The sequence below is a fragment of the Octodon degus genome, unplaced genomic scaffold, assembly GCF_000260255.1.
Source record: "Octodon degus isolate 3935 unplaced genomic scaffold, OctDeg1.0 scaffold00019, whole genome shotgun sequence".
Taxonomy (NCBI): domain Eukaryota; kingdom Metazoa; phylum Chordata; class Mammalia; order Rodentia; family Octodontidae; genus Octodon; species Octodon degus.
Genome location: NW_004524595.1, coordinates 17,527,029 through 17,534,527, shown reverse-complemented (window position 1 = coordinate 17,534,527; position 7,499 = coordinate 17,527,029). Strand labels below are relative to the sequence as shown.

The following is a 7,499-nucleotide window of genomic DNA, read 5'->3' as shown; positions in this document are numbered from 1 at the left end:
GAAAAACAAAAATTGACAGAGATTGCCCTGAGAGAAAAACTGTTTCTAAAATTTCAGTGTACACTGAGATTCCCTGAAAAGTAGCAAGAGGAAGAGCAATCTCTGACTAAGCAAATGATCCCAGGGAATGCAGCCACTAGATATTCACCCTCAAATGCAAACACAGTAATGGCTTCTACTGCTGGCCCTATTTGCCCTGCTATGGCTTGAATATGGCATGTCTCCCAAGGTTCGTTGACACATCTCCCAAAGGTTTATTGTATTGAACGCAGGGTTGTTGATGGGCTTTGGAAAGGGATGGAATCATAAGAGCTCTAACTTCTTCATCAAGCATATTAATCCATCAGTGAGATCATAAGGCAATGACATTATTGGAAGGCGATGGAACAGGAGGTTGAGTCTAGTCGAAGGGAAGGGATCGTGAGAGTGTGACCTTAGGAACTGTGTCTGGTCCCTGTCCCCTCCCCACCTCCCTCTTTCCCATTCCTGGCTTGTATGCAGTGAACAACTTTATTCTGCCATGGCTTTCCACCATTTTTCTACCTTGCAACAGGCCTAAAAGCAATGAAGCCAGTCAAGCATGAGCTAAAATCTCTAAAACCATGAGCCAAAATAAATATTTCCTCCTGTAATTTGTTTATGTCAGGTATTTGGTCACAATGGCAAAAGGCTGACTAATATATCCCCTTGTCCCACCTCTTACATTCACTTTCAGTAGTGCTGGACTAATTCCTAGTGTGTGGACAGCTGCCTATCTCAAATCTTTCTTTTTTGACTTTTCTGTCTGATGGTTTTCTCTAGTACCTCGGAGAAGCAAGGGAGCCAGGGATAAAGGATGGACCCTGGAATAGCATGGGTTCCTTCTCACCAAAGCTGACATGACTCCTGCCAGTGTCAGCTCTCTAACTTATTACTAACCAAGGCTTATGGTGAGTTCTCAAGAGTACCTCCCCTGGGGAACCCAACCAAACATTTCATGTCAAGATGACTATGACAGGCCGGGGAGATGGCTCAGTGGAATAAGCACTTCCCTGGCAAGCGCAGGGGCCTGAATTCAATCCCTGGTTCCACAAAAAAAAAAAAAAAAAAAAAAAAAAAATGACTATGACAAACCCCTTCTACTCTGGCAGAGGTTGTCATTGAAATTTACTAAAATTTATGCTTATTTTGAATATAGATTTTCTTCCCTCCTTATTTCTCATAAATTACCAATTACAGAATTCTTCATAGCATCCCTTCAATCAATGGACACAAATATGGCTCCTGCTGTATAGTACAGCAGGCACAATTTTGATCACCCTCTAAAATAGTAGCTCAAAGGGCTACAGTTCCATCTGGGACACAATGTACCACAGATTTCAGATGTTGCCTTCCCAAATGCAGTCTATATTTTGAACAAATGGCCATTTATGATGTTGTGTCTCCAGTAGCTAGAAAACATACCAAAAAGGTAGTAGAAATACGAGCACCCTCCCACCCCCATCACTTCCTTTGGGGATCTATGCTTCCATTCTTGCAGTTTTAGCTTCTATAGGATCATGAGCCCAAGCAGAAAGTAGAGATGCTTTAACCAAGAGGCATAAGGGTTTCACTCAACCTAAACTTACAGCTACAACCTAAACTTTCTAAAACCATGAGCCAAAATAAATATTTCCTCCTGTCCTTTTGTGATCTTCATCCAGTAAGGTAAGAGACAGAGAAAAGGGGTTACTTTTCTGGTAGGGGAAGCAAACCCACCAGAAAGTGAGTGGGTTCATCACAGTGGAGGTGGCAACAGAGGGCAGAAGTTGTAGTGGAAGTAGGTTTTGGTTCTTCTCCATCTAGTGATTACTGTGAGCAGCCAATTGCAGTAGTCACAGCCCAACAAAGCTAAGGATGCCCGGGCTCATACCCTTCATGGATGAAGGTCTGTGTCATTCCATGCGGCAAGCAGCTTAGGCACAAAATGATTTTCTGGAGTGAGTGGAACCTATGGACAGAGAGAGAGAGAGAGAGAGAGGTGTTGAGTTTGAATGATGACCTCAGATCCCACTACAGCAACAAGATAGGATGGTAGCTTGTTCTGGAAATGCTCCCAGTTTAGTCTTTTTCTCTTTTAAGATAAGACTGGCCACTATCTTGAAGGATAACAGGGTGGGGTATGAGAGAATGTGAGTGGTGCAACTGTAACAGACATTTTTGCTCTTCCAACCCTGACCCCAGGGATGGCTGAAGCAGAATGCTGCCTGCCTGAAACACCAGCCAACAGGCCCTTCTCTGCCTGCAGGAATTCCCCATCCCCTCCCAGGAATTTGTTAAGCCTGCCTACAGAGCAGGAAAAATGTGAGAAATGGTCCAAATTCCAAGGATGAGGAAAAATGAGAAGATAATACACAAGCTTCTTTGCCCCCAAAGGGAACCCTGAAACCCTAACTTTTCTCTACTTGTCACATTGCAAAAGAGAAATCAAGGCAACTTAAGTCCTTCTGCAATAATACAGGTAACTAGAGGAGCAACAAGCAAGCAGAGTAGCTTGTAAGTATAAAATCTACACTGATACTACAAAATTCACATCCTTATGTCTTCACTTTGTTCAGAGCATTAATTACATATCTGTGTCTTCTGTGCCATGAAAGTTAGAACGGGAACAAGGACAACTACTAAGACAGGAAAGGAAGCCAGCTGGGTCAAGAGAGTTGGGGCATGTCTTTGTCAAGTCTCTTCTGTTTTTTGTCCTATGAGTTTTACTGAAAGAACAAAATTAAGAATGTACAGGTTCACCAATCTAAGGAACCCAATCAAAGGAAGACTACCTGCCATGACTTGTAAACCTAGCTGTACCCAAGGAGCACTGGAAGTGTCCTCTGGCACACTCCCAACCCACTAAGTCAGAGTCTACAGAAACTCAGTCCAAGGCCTGGACTTTAGAGAGCCCAAGGTTACTCCAATGTGCAGCCACTGTTCAGGATCAGTCATCTTGTCACAAGTGTTTCACATGTGACTCACATGGTGATAATAAAACCCTAAACCAGGGTTTACAAATCTAAGACTCCCAGATAGTAGAGGACGATGGACTCTATGGGAAACTAAACACCCATGCTCAGGCACTGCTCTGTTTCAGACAACGTCCATGTAAAAACTGTAGGGGTTTCGATGGTGGCTTTCATTTTTTTTCAATTAATTTTATTGAGAAACAAATAGCAAAGAGACAGTTTTAAAACCAATTCGCAGAACAGTTTCAATAATTAATATATTGCATATCATTGTCTTTGTAGTGGTTATTCATAGTACAAGATGCAGACATGATATCCTGTCCAAACACTATTAGTACAAATCTTTCTTTTCATTGAATTAAGAGAAAGTAGCTGTATATCTATCCTATTTTGTCTATACAGATACAGATACAGAATGGTCCTTCATTTATATCCTCTTCTTTTGTTTAGTTTTATTGGAGATGGGTATTCCATTTCCATTTAAATATTGTAGGTGCATGAATTCAGCAAAATAATCCAATATAGTCCAGTAGTCCATAATAGTGGTGGGTTATCCATAGGACTGGCAATGTCAGAAGTGGTTGACTTGAGCCTTTTACAGCTCAGCATATTAATATGGCTTTACTTTTTATACCTCATTTTTATACTTTTCTGATGGATGGTTAAGACCAAAATAAAGCAAGACCTATATAGCAAGAAATGTAACTTTTGTATCTGCCAAGGTCAGTCAAATCCCCTCAGGATTTACCCTTGAAACCCTGTACTGCATTTTGTAGATCCTTTGTCAGTGTCAGTCATGTGGATGAATCACAGACGAAATTATAGAAGCAAATAAATATATAAAAAAAGTTACACATCACTAACCATCTGTGAAATGCAAATTAAAACAACACTGAAATGCCATCTCACCCCAAAAAGAATGATTATCATAAAGAAATCAATCGGCCAGGAAGATGGCTCAGTGGAATAAGTGCTTCCCTGGCAAGCACAAGGGCCTGAGTTCAATCCCCGATTGTGCCGTAAAGAAATCAACCAACAACAAATGTTGGAGAGGCTGTGGGGAAAAAGGAACCCTTCTCCACTGCTGGTAGGAATGTAAACTGGTGCAACCATTATAGAAATCAGTGTGGAGACTCCTTAAAAAACTAGGACTGGAAATCCCATTCAAACTGGATGGTGACCTTCAAACTGACATGACACTGCCCTAAACCTCTCATCCTATAAATCTGACCTTACTTGGAAAAAGGCTATTTGGCCTTGACCTTGCACTGCGGCTGGCCACAGTTGGTGGTCTAGTCTGTTCTGTCATATCATTCTTGACCCTGCTGCTGATAAGAGCTCTGATAGGCTCAGCTCAGACGCTCCCCATGCCAAGTGCACAGGTGAATTCCAAACTGCCACCGGGAGCAGCTCAGGGCCATGGATGTCGTCATTGGGCTTACCTCTTGCTTCTTGTGTTTCCTCCTGGCAGCAGGCTGGATCCTGTCATACCTGGAGAGCTACAAGAAGAGGGAGTAAAGGAGGCTGTCCTTTCCCCTGTAACCTGACCACCCTGCCAGCCAACCAGATCTTGTCTCCTCCATTCCAGGCCAGCTGCCCCTGGATCATGTCATTGGTCACCTCTTCTGCAATCATGACCTCTCAATATCTTCACCATGACATCTGGGGCCTGGGACCACACACATCAGTCCTGCTCAGTGGGGTCCTCCCTGCAACAATATAGCCTATTTAAACTTTAAGAAAAAAGAAAAAAAAAAAAAAAGGAAAAAGGCTTTTTCACTGATGTAGTTAGGATACTGAGTAAAGATTATCCTGGAGTAATTATTTGGGTGGACCTTAAATCCAATGACAAGTGTTGTACTTAGAATGAGGCAGAAATGACAAGTGTTCTTAATAGAGTGAAGCAGAGGAAACCTTGACACAAAGAGGAGAAAGCAATGTGAAATCCACAGCTGACACAGGAGGATGGAGCTATCAGCCAAGGAATGCTGGCAACCACCAGAAACTTAAAGAAGCAAAGAGGATTCCCCAGTAGACTTCCAGAGCAGCACAAGTGTGCCGCACCTTGATTTCAGACTTAGATCTCCAGTACTGTGCCTAAGTAAACTTCTGTTGTTTTAAATCACCTAATTTGTAATAATTTGTTGCAGCACCCATAGGAAACTAGTGAGGAAATATATTTAATATTATTGGATTTTTCTAGTTTCTATGAGAAGACAGAGAACTTGATTTTTTTTTTACACATGAATTCTCTTAATGCTTAAATGTTGACTAACAACTTTTTAAAAATTTGAAATATTGAGCTGGCTGAACAGTTCATGTTTTCTGACCAAATAATGCTGTTTTTCTGCTAAATATTCACAAAGCCTTTCTCATCTTTAATCACTCAGTCAAGTTCAAGTTTAACACACATCAAAAAATAATCAGCTTTTTGTTCTTTATGAGACTTGTTCTTGGAATGGGAAATTGGTTTCTGAACTACTGGCAGGAAGAAAAAAGCAATGTACTCACATCCATTGCTATCTAATATTAAGTGAGAAACATCTTAGGTCACCTGTTCGATAAACTTATAAATGTAAACACACTGGTTAGTTTTGATTTTTTGTTTTGTTTTGTTGTTTTGTTTTTTAACATAACATGCTAGGTTGGGGCTCTTTGGGCATTCACCCTCATTACAATTTTGCAACAAACACTGGCTTGAAAGACCATGGCTTGGAGCCAGGAGATGGCTCAATAGAAAAAAGGACTTCTCTGGGAAATGCAAGGATCTAAGTTCAATCCCCGGTTCCACAAAAAAAAAAAAAAAAAGAAAAAGAAAGAAAGAAAGAAAGAAAGAAAGAAAGAAAGAAAGAAAGACCATGGCTCCAGCAGAAGAAATGACTAGTAAACCTATCTTAGCTGCCTCCCCTTGGTTTTTCCAGAAAGTCTTGAATAACTGCTGTGAGAGTCATTCCTCTAAGTAGTTTTAATTTTCCATTGCCTTATTAGCACTTATTAGATTGCTACATCTTTTTGCCTAGATTTCAAAGTATTTTGTAAAAGGAAATAGCTAAGCTATTCCATATTTGGACTAGGACTGGCTAGCCAGCAGAAGAGCTGGGCTTCCATCCCAGTTTGCCACTAAACAGCTGCATGACCTTGGCCAACTCTCCTCACCTCTCTAGGCCTCAATTTCCTGTAGTTGATCTTTGAATTTCCTTTCAGCTCTGAAAATTATTTTGACAGGATAATTTAATTACACAATAAACGCTCATATCTAGTTCATCTTTCTTCAGGGTTACCCAAGAATGGGAAAGGCAGGACACATGCATTCATTTATTCACCAGGCAGTCAGGAGGCTTCTACATGCACCAGACAAGCTGCTACAGGTTAGGACACAAAAGTAAAAATAAGACATATCCTGCCTCAAAGATCTTGCAGTCTTTTGGGGGACTTGAGAAATAGCTCTAAGGGGATTGGCAGTTATGATACAGATAACATTAGAGAGGTAAACAGAGTTCAAGGGAAGCTCAGGAAACACTATTCAGTTCATACAGGAAGAGGTAGGGGAGGGTCCCTTGAGAAAGTGATACCTAAAATGAGTTTGTAGAATGAGCAGGGACTATACAAGCAAAGAAGAGAAACTAAGGCCATGGAAAAACATAAAGGATATACCTGCCTGCAAAGTGCATCGGACTCAGAATGACCAGCAAATCCTAGCTAAGTGAGTGGGAATGAGGTGCAGCCTACTGTTCTCCTGCACTCAAGGCGTATGCTTCTTCACTTCAACTTTGGCCACAGCTGGATCTACAGTGGAGCCCCCTTCCTTTCTCTTCTCCAGGTTTCTCTACACCTGAGCCAGATGTTTGGGTAGCTCAGTGATAAAGGGCAACCACATGATCAAGGTCAGAAGCAGTGAGGACTGACTTGAGTTCTTACTGGTCCTCAAGGGCTCCCACACATTCTTGCTCTCTCCCATTCTATATCCATTTTACTTTCCTACCTACCTGCCTTGTGAACTTCAAGTTCTTGCATCAGACACAAAGAGATATGTCATATACAAATATGGCATATATATTCTGCTTCTCTGATTGAACCCTGAGTCAATGCTAACAGGAATTTCTAACCCTTCCTCAGAACATGCAGTAGTTTTAGGTTACATTGGTTTCCAACCAGATTTTTATCAAGACCCCACTTTACACATTTCTCTGCCAAGAGAAATAAAAATACTAGAGCCCAGCCATTCCTAAGCAATTTCTCAAATATTCCCAGGCCAAGAACTTGCATTATATATTCTATGTCTCATTCCAAGCTGAAAAAGTAAATTATTCTAACATTAATCATTTTGGTTTTTAAATAATATCACTATATAATGAAAAGTCACTGATTAATTGTATGACCTTTGTGATTCCACTTCTTTAGATGTATGATAGAGCTATAATAAAGTTGTTATGATGAAGGAAAATCATGCAATCAGAGACATTTATACAGTATTTAACATATAATTATTCAACTGAAAAAGGAGAGAAAAGCAATGACATTGTGTGA

General features: G+C 40.8%; 1 pseudogene; it reads left to right on the top strand.

The window, feature by feature from the left end:
- Window positions 1-1,633: 1,633 nt before the first annotated feature.
- On the top strand, window positions 1,634-4,490 carry LOC101590664 (annotated as a pseudogene).
- The last annotated feature ends 3,009 nt before the right edge of the window (window positions 4,491-7,499 follow it).